This window comes from Patella vulgata, chromosome 3 (assembly GCF_932274485.2).
Source record: "Patella vulgata chromosome 3, xgPatVulg1.2, whole genome shotgun sequence".
In the NCBI taxonomy this organism is placed as follows: domain Eukaryota; kingdom Metazoa; phylum Mollusca; class Gastropoda; family Patellidae; genus Patella; species Patella vulgata.
Genome location: NC_065881.2, coordinates 2,393,490 through 2,410,958, shown reverse-complemented (window position 1 = coordinate 2,410,958; position 17,469 = coordinate 2,393,490). Strand labels below are relative to the sequence as shown.

Below are 17,469 nucleotides of genomic sequence, written 5' to 3'. Positions count from 1 at the left end.
TTGTCTTCCTTGTGCCGTAGACTGAACATGCGTAAACTTGCTGCAGTTTCTCGGAAATTCTATTTTCGTTTTGATATAATGACCTTCGACATTTGCCTTTGTCACCCAGACGATAACGGTGTACGTCAACTACCACTGATATTGTTAGAGTAGGTAATAGAGGCTATCGCTATCACGGTAGGTCATATTGACACTATATCTAGCGGTGTACGTCTATAATATTATGAATGTATGTTATGTATGTCAAGTACAAGTGATATTGTTAGCGTTGGTAACAGAGGCTACCACTATCACGCTATATCATATTGACACTATATCTAGCGGTCTACGTCCATAATTATAAATAGGGGGGTTGGGATGGCCTGGTGGTCTAGAGTGCCACGCTTCGACCTCTAGTTGGCCGGTCACCTCTGGCTTGCGGCTGTGGTTTCGATCCCAGGTGTGAGCGTATGTGGCTTGGAGATAGGGGCGCCTTCTCAACCTCGTGGGTTTACTCCGGGTACTCCGGTTTCCTCCCACAGGAAAGACCCCTGCGCGTGCGCTAAGATCATTAAAATGAACTTGTCTGCGATATCACCTTCGGTGGAAGCGGACGTTAAACGCTAAGAACAACAACAACAACATAATTCTAATATTATGACTATATGTAGTATGAAAGTAGGTCAACTTATAGTGAGATATATTATAATGCTTATACTTTTACACAGCTATACTTTCACGTGTTTCTCTGTATGTCTCCAACTTGGTATCTTCAACAATGTAGTAAGCATCAACTAGTTAATAAACCTCTAGATATAATATACACGACTGGGTACACATGGCGATATATCCCTGCTTAGAAAGTTCATCGGGACTCTCCGATTTTAGTACCATGCCCCATCCCAACGAGTAGACGGTGTTCCTGTAGGACTGACAGAGGGAAACCAAGCCGGAAAATCCAGAATAGGTTTCTCAACTAACACTGGGATCAAACCCATAACCCCCTGGTTAACGAACGAGTGTCTTACTTACTGAGCCACCGCGACTCGCTTGATAATATAATACTTGACATAATATCAAGGTTAATTTACGTCCGCTTCCATTGAGAAGATACCGTAGACAATAAATAAAGGTGTAAGTAATCTGATATTAACATATTGATGGTTCGCTAATCTGGAGGTTCGGTGTTCGATCTCTGTATTGGTTCATCTAGATTTTCCGGCGTGATTTCCCCTTGTCAGTGATTGAGGACGGAGGGCCTGACACGGACCGCTGTCTAGTCGTTCGGAGGGTCCGAAAATCCGAGGTTCCGTGTACACATTGGCGTGTACGTAAAAGATCCCTTGACAGTTGGAATTCGATATAAGAGTAGGCCGTAGTGTCGCTGCCCGGACAGAATTTCCCTGAAAGTACACTGTATGGATATCCGTCTTCATTAGCCCATTTCGGGGCAGAACAGTAGGACGTTAAACTTCATTTCATTTTTATTTCATTTCGAATCTTGAGAAGGACCTTGAGATTTGTCGATCCTGATTTTCGTCTGCCAGGGACAGCGTCCGTTAAGCTGACTAGTCCTTCGGATGTGACGATAAACAGAGGTCCACCCGTGTATACATTGGCGTGCTCTTAAAAGAAATTCGATGAAATGCCCATGACCCGACAAGATTCTTCTCTTTAGTATCACACCCTTGACAACAGAAAAAAGCGGGCGTGGTTCTCCCTTGACAGTGATGCAGGACGGAGGGGCTGACAAGGAAAGCTGTCTAGTCGTTCAGATGGGACGAAAAACCGAGGTCCCGTGTACACATTGGCGTGCACGTAAAAGATCCCTTGGCAGTTGGAATTCGATATAAGAGTAGGCCGTAGTGCCGCTGTCCGGGCAAAATTTCCCTCATAGCATACTGTATGGCGTATGCCCGTCTTCATTAGCCCAGGTTAGGAGCAGAACAGTAGGACGTTAAACCCCATTTCATTTCATTTCATGTCATTTCAGAAAAAAGCGGGAGTAGTGTGTTGTGTTTTTTGTGGTTATCAGTAATATCAAGATAGGCCAAAATTGATACCGGATACTAGGCGGACATTTTTTTATATTCTTACGGTGGAAAGAGCGATTACTTCCTAATGTCAAAATAAATTATTATTTCCATAATTATGTGCTGTGGTTTATTGTTTAAAATAAACTTATTTTATTACAACTGTTGATGCGGGGGGGGGGGGGATTTGAGAACAAACAAATAATCAGTATTTTACAATGGAGAGGGAGAAGATAGGGTTAAACGTTCACTCGAAACAAACTAGGTAATTTCGGGACTAACATATACAGTGTATTTCAATTTTTTCAATAATACGCTTGCACGTAGGACTGGGACCGGGGGACAAGGAGATAACCCAAGAGGCTGGACAGGCGACCCTACTCCTTGTCACATACAACCGGGGAATCGAAACCACGCCAGTTGACTCAATGACAGATCTTATGAAACACCCAGGGCTGGATTGGGCCATCGGCCGGTCAGACAAAAAATGAAAAAAATAATTTGGTGCAATTCGTCTAATAAAACCTTTTTCTTCTGAACATTATATGGGGGGGGGGGGGTGTATTGAACCGGTCATGCAGCGATGATGATCATGTTGTATGTGGCCGGTAGCTTTAACGGGCCGCCACGACATCACTGGAGTTTGGAATGGGCTGGTATAATAGACTTTCTGGGCCGGGTGTGCTGGGTGTGGGCCGGAATTCGGAATCCGAAAATTTCACCGAATTCACCAGACACTTTCACCGGCAAATTTACTAATTATTAAGTCCCCGGACTCCCCCATCCGGGCTCCGCGATCAGTAAAAGGGGCCGCTCCGACACGGGATACAACACGCACGCGCTAACCATTCGGCCATCCAACACCCTATTTTACAGTGGGTAGCGACTAATAAAACATAATTAAGGTGAAAGAGAGAAATGGGGTTTAACGTCCACTCGACACAAACTAGGTCATTTCGGGACTAACACATGGTTCAATTTTATTTTAATCATTCGCTTGTGCGTAGGGGTCTTTAGCAGTGGGAGAAAACCGGGGGACCCGGAGTAAAGCCACGAGGTTGGACAGGCGACCCTACTCCTTGTCACGTACAACCGGGGAATCGAAACCCCGCCAGTTCACTCAATGACAGGCCGTATGGTACAGCGCGCGTGCTAACCATTCCGCCATCCAACCCCCCATAATTAAGGTAGAGAAAATTAAAAGAAGGTTTTGATGTAACATCATTTACAGTTAAATATTACTTTAAATTGCGTTTTAGAGTTCGAATCACGCCATGGGCCCGAGAAGAACTCGTTCTCGCTTTTCAGGGTGGCCCCGGCGGAATTGACAAAGGAAATGTGCCTAATCCATCGGATAGGGTAAAAAGCGGCATTCCAGGCAAAGTTCACCATCGTATTGCACGCCTGGCGATTGAAAAGAAAAATACATTAATTAGTCTTAAATTGAGGAGACGTTAAACCCCATTCTAGTATTATATATATTGGGTGTGACTGTGATAAATACGGGGTTAAATGTACTGTCATGAACTGGCGTGGTTCCCCCGTTTTCCATTGTGCAGGACTTTGGGCCTGGCAATAGATAACACCTAGTTGTTCCGACAGTTCTTGTCTACTCAGGCGTGCAGGTATTGGAATTCCGTGTAAGAGTAAGCTGTCGCGCCGCTCTCCAAGACAAGATTATTTATATATAATTATATATCAATAGGTGATGTATTTTTATTATATATTCTCACCTGGTACAATAATTGATTGTTTTATAAACTTGGACGACATTAGTCACCCTATCTATTTTACTATAAAACTGCAACAATGCAGGATAAATGGATATGGATCATCCTGTCAAGGTTTGTAAATTTGTGTAACGAAACAGCTGACCGACAGCCGACAACTCTATACGCCTATATTACGCGTGGGTGTATATAGAAAAATTGCAAATAGAAAAAAAAGTGAGGAGTCCTTCCGTATTCGTGACTGAGACATTCTCCTATTGAACACCAAAACCAAATTTAAATAAAAGAAAGATGGTCAAATTCACGCTGATATGGATTTTAGCAAATTTCATGAAATTCGGGCAATAACTCAGCCCTGTATATAGCTTTGATACGTTTTATGTGAAATCAAGGGCTATAACTCTAAGCATGTTCATAATTATGATGTCAGTAATTAGTAATTAGTAATTCTTTCCCCAGGTGATTTTAATGTTAAATCTATGACATGCCTTGGCCTATAACATTTTTTCTAATATGCCCCGACCGGGCGTATTGAATTACCCAATAACACCCAATTAATAATACCCAATAATTCCAACTGCCAAGGCATACGTGCATGCCAATGTATACACGAGACCTCGGTTTTTTGTCCCATCCGAGCCATTTCGTCCCTGGTTAATTAGTATTTTGTATTATTTGATTTTTTAGGTTAATAGATGATCCAGTGCCCGCAGATGATACGTGTACAATATAAAGTGTACAATAAAATTTCAATACATAACAATTTCATAAATATAACAAATTCAATGATTCTCTGTGGCAACAATTCCATGGCGATTCTTCCCCACACGGATATCCCGCCTGAAAAATCCTTCGTTAATGCTTTTTTGTTGTAACTGAAAAAATAAATATTTGATTGTTAATATATTTTAGTGTACAATTTACTTTGTTGTTTATTAATAAACGGGCCCGCTCTAGCGTGGAGATGTTCCGAAATGATAAAGCGAATGTGTCCCGAAAGTAAACTATGTCGTGTGGACGACTTAACCAACGTATTTGGGCACACAATTGTACTTTGTAAAAATTGTATAAAAAAAATATTGTGTTCTTGAATGTGTCCAATTTAACAGCGAATTTATTATTATTATGTAACATACTAAGAACCTAACTACATTTTTTTGGCACCAACCACCACCGCCCGCCCCCCGCCCCCCAGTCAAAAATTTCCCCGTACGCCTATGTGGACGACTGCACCAACGAGTGTGGACGACTTCACCAGATTTTTCGTGTGGACGACTTTGCTCGTGGACGACTTAACTGATATTCCTCTTGCCATGCCTTCGAACCTGCACCTGCTTCTTTTTTTTCTTTTGAACATACAATTATTTCGGTGGGTGCATGGGTATTTTGTTTATACGACACAGTATGAAAGTGCCATTTAACGAAAACGAAAGATGATTAAGATGCCAAGTTATGGCAACTTAAAAGTAAATAGCACGATCAGCTTAGTCACATAATAGAGTAATTAATTTAGAAGCTTCACACAGAACGATAATTTGCCTTACACCAGAGAATTTAGTAAGGCAGAGTAGGGTGAAGCTTGGTGATTTTATTTATATTTTCTTTTCTTTTCTTTTTGTATAGAATTGGTATATCAGATGGTTGGAGATGTTGTTGATATAGGGATGCATTCTGTTGGACCATATGATCCAGAGGTAGAGATACATGATATGGAAGGATTTTGTGGAATGTATATTGTTTATATGTGTAGCAGCAAAGGATTTAAAGTGCTGTAATTTAGGGCAGTGTAGAAATAAGTGACTGTAGGTTTCATTATTTTTCTTGCAGTATTGACATTTATAGTCATCTACGTAAATATTTCGAGTGTGGAGAATATCTTTTGTGGGAAATGCATTGTGTATTATTTTGTGCATAAATTCTTTTTCTATTTCAGATAGTGTTGGACATTTATATAAATTATGCCAAACTTTTTCAAAATTTATATGAGGTAGGTGTTTGTTTATTTTTGGTTGTACGTTCTTACTATCAATGAGTGACCAGTACAAGTACAGACTTTTTCTTTAATCGATAGGTTGTAAGTAGACCAGTGACTAATAGTTGATTTAATCGTCATGATGAGGGGTAACCAGATTTTTTTCCATTTTATTGATCTCAAAACAAAAGCCCAGTAATTTAATTGTGTCTGTTTTAATGTTTATGTTTATATTTTCAGGAAATGAGTCATGGGATGGTTTACGAACACCAACATGGTGGATTTCGGTTTTATCTTAATTTAGTTGAGAGCTATATACAGAGCCAACATTTATACGTAAGGAATAAAGAATCGTGGACAACCTTGACGGATCGAACGATTATTTTTGATATTTTGAGAGAAGGATCCATTTACTTGAACTTTACTTTTCAAATTTTTAAACAGTATTGTAACCCAATTTACAATGTCATTTGGAAAATTCATATGTTTTAGTAGGGTTTTTATATAATTGTGTTCAATACGGTCAAAGGCTTTTTTCCTAATCAAACGATAAGATATAGGCATTAGTTTCATGTGTGTCTAAATAATTTAGGATTGAATCAATTAAATACAGGTTATCGAAGGTGCTTTTATTTGGTCCGGCTCCCGTTTGTGTTTTAGAGATCAATTTGTTAATAACTGTGTTCATTCATATACTTAATATTTTTGTGATGATTTTATAGTCGACACATAACAGGCTTATTGGTCTATAGTTCTTAAATAATCGGTGGTCGCCTCTATTCTTATAGACAAACAATTTATTCTTATAATTAATTATTATTATACCGGTTCTCATTGGGTTAGATAATTCACCCTGTAGATAGATGTTGTTTATTACTTCTGTCAGGTCGGTTCCTATTGTGTCAAAGAATTTGATATAGAAATCTCCTGGAATACCGTCGATGCCTGGGCTACGGTTTGATCTGAAACTTTGTAACGCCTTCAGATCTTCATCTTTAGATATGAAATGAGACAGGGAATCTCTTTCCGTGTTAGTTAGGGTATTTATGTTACTGTTTTCAATATAGGAGTTTATTAGGTTTTCGACAATGTTTTGGGTAGTATATAGTTGTTGGTAATATTGGTGAATTGTGTCTAGAATATCTTGTTCATTATCAAATACTGTATTATTTTGATTGATTAATTGTTTAATTTGCTTTTTAGCACTGTTTTTGACCTCAGCTAATTTATATATTTTAGAATATCGTAACCTTGTATTGTATTTTGTTCTATTATTTCGATTTTTGTTTGAATTTCATGCATTGAGTTAGTATTCATAGGTAGTATGGAAGTAGATCAACTTATAGTGTGATATATATTGAGACTATATTTATGTTATATATATGAATGCATATCTAGCACTATGCATATCTAGCGGTGTATTATGAATGTATGTTATATTAAAGGACGACGGATATTGTTAGTGTTGGTGACACGGGCTACTCCTAGATCTATCTTTATAATAGTATTAACATGTCACGTTTAGATTATATTTAGAGGGAAAGATAGATAGATATGGGGTTAAGTGGAGGGAAACCGCAGTTCAGGACCCGGAAAAACCCACGAGATTCGTTGACACGTATATGCGGGGAACCTACTCCATGCAGATTGACTCTATGTATATGATAGACCAGGAAAAAACCCACGAGGGTGGACAGGCTACCCTATTCTGTGTCACGTACATGCGGGGAACCGAGTCCACGCCAATTGACTCTATGATAGACGTTACTCACTGAGCCATCGCGACTCCCTTGATAATATAATACTTGACATAATACCAAGGTTAATTTACGTCGGCTTCCATTGAGTTGATACCGTAGACAATAAATCAATGTCTAAGTATTCTGATAATAACATATTGATGTCAGGGAATTAAGTTCGATTCTCGAGAAGAACCTTGAGGTTTGTCGAGTCTGAGTTTCACCTGTCAGGGGTATAACGTCTATTGGCCTGACTAGTCCTTCGGATGGTTCCTACGTGTATACATTGGCGTGCACGTAAAATACATTCGATGAAACGCCGCTGTCAGGGCAAAATTCTTCTCATTAGCATAACATCCCTTAATAACAGAATAAAAAGCCGGTAGTATTGTGTTGTGTTAACGAAATGTTAAATTACATTCCTATTTTATTTTGTGGTTATATGACTAAAACGTCAGTTATATCAAGATAAGCCAGAATATTTTAAAGATACTTCACCGTATACAAACCGTTCGATCAAGAAATAACAACCTCTCCCTCAGTTAAACTAGCATACAATAAGCCGTCGTGTTGGCTCCCTCAGTTAAACTAGCATACAATGAGCCGTCGGGTTGGCAGTTAGTGATACCCTGACATTTTTGTACAGTTCCTGTTTTTCGCGTAATCCAGTATTTTTCTAGTAAGATTGGGCGTCTAAGCTTTTCATATATATCATGTCATACTTTTACTGGGAATAACCACCTGATAAATATATTTGTGACAATGTATCTTTAATATCCATGTGGTTGAAGCGGATATTTAGTTGAGAGATTAATTCTCCAAATATTGCGGGAGGTTGCGTGACTGAAAGGTTAACGCATGCGCGTTGGATCATAAGGTCTGCAATGAGTCAAGTGGTGTGGTTTCGATTCCCCGCTTGTACGGGACAAGAAGTAGGGCCCATCCTCTTAATTTTGCTCCCACTTCTAAAGACCCATACGCATAAGCAAATCATTTACATAAAATTGAAAAATATGTTAATAACGAAACTCTCTCTCTCTCTCTCTCTCTCTCTCTTTCTCTCTCTCTTATTAAGGTGAATAATTTCTGTACATGTTAACTATTACCTACATCCTATATTATTTATATTATATGAACTATTATAGATGGCCAATTACTACTAAACCAAGCATATCATAGTATGATGTACTATTAATATTATATGAACTATAATAGATGACCAACTAATACTAAACCAAGCATATCATAGTATGATGTACTATTAATATTATATGAACTATAATAGATGGCCAACTAATACTAAACCAAGCATATCATAGTATGATGTACTATTAATATTATATGAACTATAATAGATGGCCAATTAATACTAAACCAAGCATATCATTGGTTTATAGTGGAGAATAATTAACATCAAAGTTTACTGTATTACAAGATATGATGGGAATTATTAATGTCTATAATCAGTATATTTCAAGTGAAATGAAATGAAATGGATTTTAACGTCCTACTGTTCAGCTCCGACTGGGCTAATGCAGTGTGCTATGAGATAAATTTTGTTCGGACAGAGGCTCTACGGCCTACTCTTATTTCCAATTCCAACTCTCAAGGGTTCTTTTATGTGCATGCCAATATGTACAATGGACCTCACCTTGGTGTTTCATCCCATCCAAAGGACTATACGTTGTCCTACATCACTGACAGGTTAGCAAATTAACGTCTTACTCACTGAGCCACCGTGGCTCCCATGTGGAATGAACCAGAATTGTAACAAAGGTTAACCTAAGCTATATTGTACAAGTGATGTAATTATTTATAATGGGTATAACGAACATCTATTCAAGTGAAATGAATCAACATTAAAACAACTGCTATCATTAGACGAGTAATATAGTATTTTATGACTAAACGAAGTATCATAACATATAATTGATTGATCAATAGTAGAGGTCTAATAATATTGTAATGATATCATTCAGGTATATAATACATGATATACTAATGATATTGTAATGATATCAGTCAGGTATATAATACATGATATACTAATGATATTTATTTTAGCTTGTAATATATTTATTCACAGAATATAATTATACATTATAATATTTACAGTATTTTATAATTTCCACACCTTTAATTTATTTTTTTACTTATTCCCTGTTACTATATAAAACACACACAGGCAAAGTATTCGCTGTTACTATATAAGACACACACGGGCAAAGTATTCCCTGTTACTACATGTATATATGACACACAGGCAAAGTAAAATACAATAATATACAATAATTAAAACAAATATTTTTGATTATTTATAATATGTATAGTCTAATAGTTGAGTAGATATAAAAGAGTGAACAGTAAAATTATTTATAATGTGTATAGTGTAAGAGTTGAGTATGTATAAAAGAGTAAAAAGTAAAATATGATATATATAAATAAAATCATTGCCTGTATTTTGCACACCTATAAGAGCGATACAGATTTTAAGTACATTTAGTGTCAATGAGAAAACCTGGTTTTAAATACTAATTATAAATTTCCATGTTTCAATTATTGCAATATTTGATGACTTTATAATTCAGAGGTGGCTGAGAATATCTTGTGAAAAGGTTTACAATAACCAATTTCCATGGTAATTTTTTGAGATGACTGGATGAGCACGACTAATATGATTTGTATAGTTTAGAAAGAGCTGCATAGTAGGGGCTTGTATCATTGACAAACATTGGGTGTTTATGTTAGGGGTTAAAAGAATATCTTGTGAAAAGGTTTACAATAGCCAATTTCAATGTTAATTTTTTGAGATGACTTGATGAGCAAGACTAAAATGATTTGTATAGTTTAGATAGTGCTGGATAATAGGGACTTGTATCACTGGTGTTTATGTTGGGGGTTAAAAGATGGGTCGAATGCTGGCAGACGGCAATTCGTCTGCTATTCTAGAGAGATATTTTCATAAACGATTTAAGTTGTCAATTATATCATCATTAAGGGTATTTAATTTAGTAACTTTAGATTGAGTTTGTTTATTGTGATTTCTAAGTATGACAATTATCTTTTAGGCTTATTTCAAATCTAAAGTTATTTCTTAAACAAAGTAGATTTGTTCTATATTTGATTGAAATAGATGAATGACTTCGAAGCTCTTCGAAGGGGATCACGGTGGCTAGGTGGGTAAGACGCTGGCTCGCTAGTCTGGAGGTCGGTTTTCGATCCCTGCATTGGTAGAGAAAGTTCATCCAGATTGTCCGGTGTGGTTCTCCTTTGAGAGTGATGCAGGACAGAGGGCCTGACAAGCACAGCTGTCTAGTCATTGGCATGCACGTAAAAGATCCCTTGACAGTTGGAATTCTATATGAAAAAAGACCGTAGTGCCGCTGTCTGGGCAATATTTTCCTCATATCACACTGTATGGCGCATGCCCGTCTTCATTAGTCAAGTTCGGAGCAGAACAGTAGAACCATTTCTTTTCATTTCATTTCATTTCGAAGCTCTTCGGAGAAGGTGTTAGAAGGAATATTTAGGGATGTTCTGGAATATTCGAGCATTCACAACAATAAATTTTTCAACCTTAAAGAAATCAAATACGGATGTTTGAAGCTTTTGACCTTGTTATATAATATTTAACAATATAATATTTAATTAGAAGTTCTTCGGAAGAGGTGTTCAAGAATCATTGAATAGTTATCAAAGTGAGAAAGAGAGAGAGAGAGAGAGTGAAATGGGATTTAACGTCCACTCGAAACAAACTTGGTCATTTCGGGACTAACATATGATTCAATTTTATTTCCATAATCTCCATAAAGGGGTCTTTAGCTGTGGGAGGAACGTATCTTACGATATGATAAATGAAATGGGGTTTAACGCCCTACTGCTTCGACTGAGCAAATGAAAACGGCCATACGCCATGCAGAGTGCTATGAGGGAAATGTAACCTGGACAGCAGTGCTACGGCCTATTCTAATATCGAATTCCAACTGCCAAGGGATCTTTAAAGAGCATGCCAATTTGTACATGGGACTCGTTTTTTTCGTCCCATCCGAACGACTATACGTTGATGTCCGTGATTTGTTAAGAGCTCTATCTAATATTTATCAATGGAAAGCCTCGTGTTTACCGAGAGTCTGATAAAAAAATAAGCTTCCTATGGACAAGGAACTGAATCACCATATCCATGAAGCTACCTCGTTATTCGTTACTCAACTTTATATTCGGGATCCCAATATGCAACTAGCCGTGACTAGAATGGATGGGTGCCAAGTATCCCCCAGTAGTATAAAACTGGGCCTTAGGGTTCTTCGAAGAGCGCCACCCCAGTTACTGGTCCAAGTTCTCATAAAAACGTCCAGTCGTTCGCAAATTCTTGAAATTTGGACTTGATGAAGAGTCCGTGCAAAAATTCAATCATGGCTTATGCCCGTCGCCATTAAATCGATTACTGCCGAAAAGAAGGGAGCTAACTGTTCTATTTAATTTTTGCATTTGAAGGAAAGTGAACGAACTATATCATAAATTTACCACCCATACAGGGTTCGATATCACATTTGTACCTGACAAAGGTTTACCTGTTCAATCTTTTGAGTTTCATCCGGAAATGAAATCGGGTTTAAAGAGACCATCCCGATTTTAACAAAGTCTCCGAAATAAAAGTCTGTGTTTGTATGCAATGTATGTACCGTGTCTCGCGATATTGAGTCGTTTGGACGTGAACGTCAAAACCGCTTATCCGGACGCGTCCTACTGTTCTGCTACAACTGGACTAATGACGACGGGCATACGCCATTTGGTGCTACGGCCTACTCTAGTATCGATCGAATTCCAACTGCCAAGGGTCTTTTACGTGCACGCCAATGAGTTCACGGGACATTGGACAACACCGGGATCAAACCCGCTACATCCATGCGAGCCAGCATCTTTCTCACTTAGCCACTGTGGCTCCCCGGTTTTCATACGAATCTTCCGTTTCTAGTTTTCCCCCCAAAAAAATCCAAAACAAACTGGCAACTAAATTTTTGAATTAAATCAGACACATTACATGTTAGCTCTGTCTGTCTTTCTGTTGGCATTGCCAGGTTTAGATGAAGCCCCCCTCCCCACCCCCACCCTCACGACAACAGGAAGATCAAAGTGTCTGTTAAACACTATTGAGGATAGTGTCGAATGTTTAAGACTAGAGTTAAAATATTATACACCATGGCCCGATGCCCCGCCCCCCGTCCAACCTCTTGGCCCGATGACCCCCGACCCCTATCATGGCCCGATGAGCCTTCCCACCCTCCACTCACCCATATCGAGCCGATGACCCTCATATCTTGAGACCCTCGTAGGTTTCAGCCTGCCAAGCCCACATGTGAATCTAGCACTGTCTGTTTGTTAACGAGAGAGAGAGAGAGAGAGAGAGAGAGAGAGAGAGAGTATATTCCCATGCTCCTGTACACTATGTGTTGATGTGTTGATGCAATGTCGAGAGATTTACCACAATTTAATTTATATGACATTTTCAGCTCTTAAGAAACATTCCTTTCGGAGATAAAGCTCAAGTACCACACTTAACATTTAAAATAAAAAAATATAACAACTCTTCCAGATCCTAGTGTAGTAAAGACAAGTAAAACAAAATTTTGAACTATAAAAAATGAAACGAAATAGGATCTGTCTTTTAAGTGGATTGTGTGTGACACTTTCAGATATCCACCATTTTGTTTATTATCAAGTTTTCGGGAATCCAAATTATTTAAAATTGATCTATGGGTACAAATCTTAAATCAGTAAAATACACAGTGTTTAAAGCCATTGTAGACTTGTCACTCTGCTTTATGCGCCACATTTTATTGGGCATGAGCTTTGTTTCCCGGGATGTGAAATTTCTGGTGTCAGGTCAATGCCAACGTCTGATTGATTGGTTGATTGGAATTCGGGTGGAAATAACATGGGATTTCGGTTGCAAAACCAAAGGATTTTTTTTTTTCGGGTTCATCATTTCTGCCCCTCCCACTCATCCGGCTCATAAACCTACACAAAATGTCGCGTTTCGTTTTATTTTGGAATGAGTCATAAAGTAAGAGGGGACTGGTTGACTGAGGGTATAGTATAGTCTCGATTTACCGGTGGAAAAACTCAAAAAAAGTCGCGATCAAAATCTCCAGCTCAATATTTAGAAAAGAAATGAAATGAAATGGGGTTTAACGTCCTACTTTTCTTCTCCGACTGGGCTGATAAAGACGGGCATGCGCCATACAGTGTACTATGAGGGACATTTTGCAGTCTTCACGTTGTCGGGCACGTAAAAGAATCCATGGCAACTGGAATTCGAAATAAAAGTAGGCCCCTCATTGCAGTCGGTGGTGATAAGTAAGACGTTAAATTTCATTTCATTTCACTTTGTCAAGTTTCAAAAGGACACCACGGTTGTTCAGTTGGTAGGACGTTGTCTTGGTTACCTGGAGGTCTCATTATTGTTGACCGAGAAAGTTCATCGTTTTTTTCCGACGTATTTCCTCCTTGTCAGTGGTACAGACAAGTGGCAACGTATAGTCGTTCTGATTGGACGACTATCCGAGGACCCGTGTACACATTGGCGGGGACCTTAAAGAAACCTTGACAATTGGAATTCGAAATAAGTGTCAACTCCGCTGTACGGGCAAAATTTCACTTATAACACACTGTTTGTCGTATATCCCCATCTTCATTATCCCAGTCGGTGCAGAACAGTAGGACGTTAAACCTTATTTCATATCATTTCACTTGTCTACCTTCAACTTCACCACCCCTGCATTGGCCGAGAACATTCATCCAGATTTTCCGGTGTGGTTTCCCCTTGTCAGTGGCGCAGGACGGGGGGAGGGGGGGGAGTGCTGACAAGGACAGCTGTCTAGTCGTTCGGATGGGACGAAAAACCGAGGTGCCGTGTACAAATTGGCGTGCACGTAAAAGATCCCCTGGCAGTTGGAATTCGATATAAGAGTAGGCTGTAGCGCCGCTGTCTGGGCACAATTTCCCTCATATCACACTGTATGAAGTATGCCCGTCTTCATTAGCTCAGTTAAGGAGCAAAACAGTAGCACGTTAAACCCCATTTCATTTCATTGTTTTTCCTGATCAAACTTGTTCAATTTGTTTTATCTGAAATAGAGAAAAAATATTTCTAAACGTTCGAAACGAAATCAAGATTAATGTCCTACTGTTCTGTTCCGACTGGGCTAATTAAAATGGGCATATGTCATACGGTGTGCTATGCAGGAAATTATGTCCGGACAGCGGCCTACTCTGATTTGGAATCAAACTGACAAGTGTTCTTTTATAGGCTCCCCCCGTCCCCATTCTGCACCAGTGACTAGGGGAAACCCTGTGGAAAATCCATGTGAACTTTCTCGGCCAGTGTAAATCGACTGGTCTTGTCCAATATCTGCTACTGCACCACACACAAGACACAGAAATCACAATTTACAACAAATGTACACAGGCCTGCCTGGAAATAACGGTTTTACGTGTACCTGACAAAATGTCATGCACTAATGAAAGAGTATATGTACCTGACATTTTCAACTTACCGCCGGACATGTATTAATAATATCAATAAAAAAGACAAATCAGTGCCAGACAAAATGACAGGCATCAGAGGTTTAGTGTCTGACAAAGCCTGAATCGGTGCCTGATATTGTCAGTGACAGGTGCCTTATAGTCCAGGAGCTAATGACAAAATAATATGGTCATCAGTTACAAAAGGTTTGAACACCCAAATTCGTAGCAGGTGTCCGTACGAGTAAAAATCAGTTGGTCAGATCGGGCACTGGTGGGGCGTATAGCCGCAGCAGCACCTTAAAGTAGGCCTAAAATTAAGTCATAAGTTACATGGCTGAAACTTTGTAGGGACAATGGTATCCATAGTCGGAGTAAATATTTCACAAATCTAACCAAAATTTCCAGGGCTTTCCCCAAATCAGACCACACCCAATATCGCCTCGTGGGGCTAATAATATGGTCATCAGTTACATGGCTGAAACTTACCAGAAACAAAGATCCACACTTGGTAAATACAATTTTCAAAAATCTAACCAAAAATTTGGGGGCTTTCCCCAAGTCAGATCGCTCTAAAGTATGTCCGACCACACCCTAAAAATGGGGCTTTTTATATGGTCACAAGTTACATGGCTGAAACTTACTGGAAACAAAGATCCATACTTGGAAAACATATTTTTCAAAAATCTAACCAAAAATGTTGGGGCTTTCCTCAAGTCAGATGGTCCTAAAGCCCACCTGGCCACGCCCTAAAAATGGGACTTTTTATATGGTCATCAGTTAAATGGCTGCAACTTACCAGAAATACTGTTCCATGCATGGAAAATGTATTTTTCGAAAATCTAACCAATTATGTGGGGCTTTCCCCAAGTCAGAAGGGCCTTAAAATTGCAGCTCCACCCACCCCCTCTATATAAATCATCTAAACATATTTACATTTAAAATTAAAAAACAGTGTAGTTTTATGGTTTATAACTTGGATCTGGCAGTTCCCATGGTAATCATTAGAACAGTTTATCTCTGTGCCACCAACAATGAACTTTTTTATCTCATAATATAAATGAGAGAGAGACAGAGAGAGAGAGAAATGAGGTTTAACATCCACTCGACACAAACTAGGTAATTTCGGGACAAACATATATGGTTTAATTTTATGTCAATAATTCGCTTGCGCGTAGGGGTCTTTAGTAGTGGGAGGAAATCTGAGGACCCGGAGAAAACCCACGAGGTTGGCGAGCGACCCTACTCCTTATGATACAACACGCACACGTTAACTGTTCGGCCATCCAGCTCCCCTGTACAGTCCCTGGACTGTAGTGATGCAGACAACAGATTTACTCAAAATGAAAAAGATAGGTTACCAGGCAACGAAAGATACGCCCACAGCAGCTAAATCATCCGGGCAGTCACATATTTTTACTTTTTTTTAGTAATGAAACAATTATAATACACTAATATCCGATTAAGAGTAACAACTCATCAATTAATTATTAGAAAATCATTAAAATTTGTTTGGTTTGAATGAAGTTCTGCCCCATGCTAACGTTTAGTATACGAAACATTTAATATCATGGATTTAGCTGTTCAAGTTATCAAAATTCATTGAAAATCAATATACTTGTTCATCTCAAGACCTTAAACTGAAGCCAATCCGATGATAACTTTAGCCTCTAGAAAGTCACAAGATTTTTCAAAGTGATCAAGGGTCATAACTTTGGCAGTAATTATCAGAAATGTTGAAATTCAATTGGATTCTTCGTCTCATGACCTCAAATAATGCGCGTAAATTTGAAGTCAATTCGATATCATCTTTAGCTTCTAGAGCATCTACAAGATATTTTGAAGTGATCAAGGGCCATAACTCTGGCAATAATTATCAGAAATTGCTGAAAATCAATAGGCTTCTTTGTCTCATGACCTTAAACAATGTGTATAAATTTAATGTTAATCGGATATTTACTTTGGCCTCTAGAGCGTCCATAAGCAATTGTGGACGCCGGACCGACGAATGGGCGGACGGACGGGGTGACACAATTGAATATATGACCACATTTCAATGTAGGCGTTTAAAAAACAAACTAAGAATAAGGGGGAATATTTCCCAAAAGTTATATAAAGCCAGTACGAGTCATGATCGACTATATGCTACATGAAATATTTAGGCACATTGAAGGTATTAACGGCTCTTTATAAATTATATTTCGTTTCATGTTTTTTAATAGTACAAAATTTTGTTTTCTTTTCTTTACTACACTGGAAGAGTTGTTATGTAACAGGCGTTCTAGTTGATGTGAGAAATTAGCTAATGAAACGGTCTGTTACGGCGAGTTCTTGGCGTGATCTTCACGGAACTGTGGGTAAACCCCTAGAAAGGTTAAAGCTGATTGATTAATCAATGTCTTTCATAGGGTCAAAAGCCGTTTGTATGACACCTGACATGACCTCCCAGTACAACTGGTCAGATCTTCATGTAGTGTAAGCCGATTCCTCTG

At 38.7% G+C, this 17,469-nt stretch overlaps 1 protein-coding gene and 1 long non-coding RNA gene across 2 annotated transcripts in view; one reads left to right on the top strand and one right to left on the bottom strand.

The window, feature by feature from the left end:
* Positions 1-17,469, bottom strand: part of LOC126814700 (uncharacterized) — a 99,799-nt gene that overhangs the window by 74,986 nt on the left and 7,344 nt on the right. The gene's annotated exons all lie outside the window — the stretch shown is intronic.
* On the top strand, positions 68-7,223 carry LOC130012208 (uncharacterized). The gene is made up of 4 exons (XR_008787584.1): positions 68-177; positions 5,366-5,436; positions 5,676-5,729; positions 5,955-7,223. It is a non-coding gene; the product is annotated as an uncharacterized LOC130012208 (long non-coding RNA).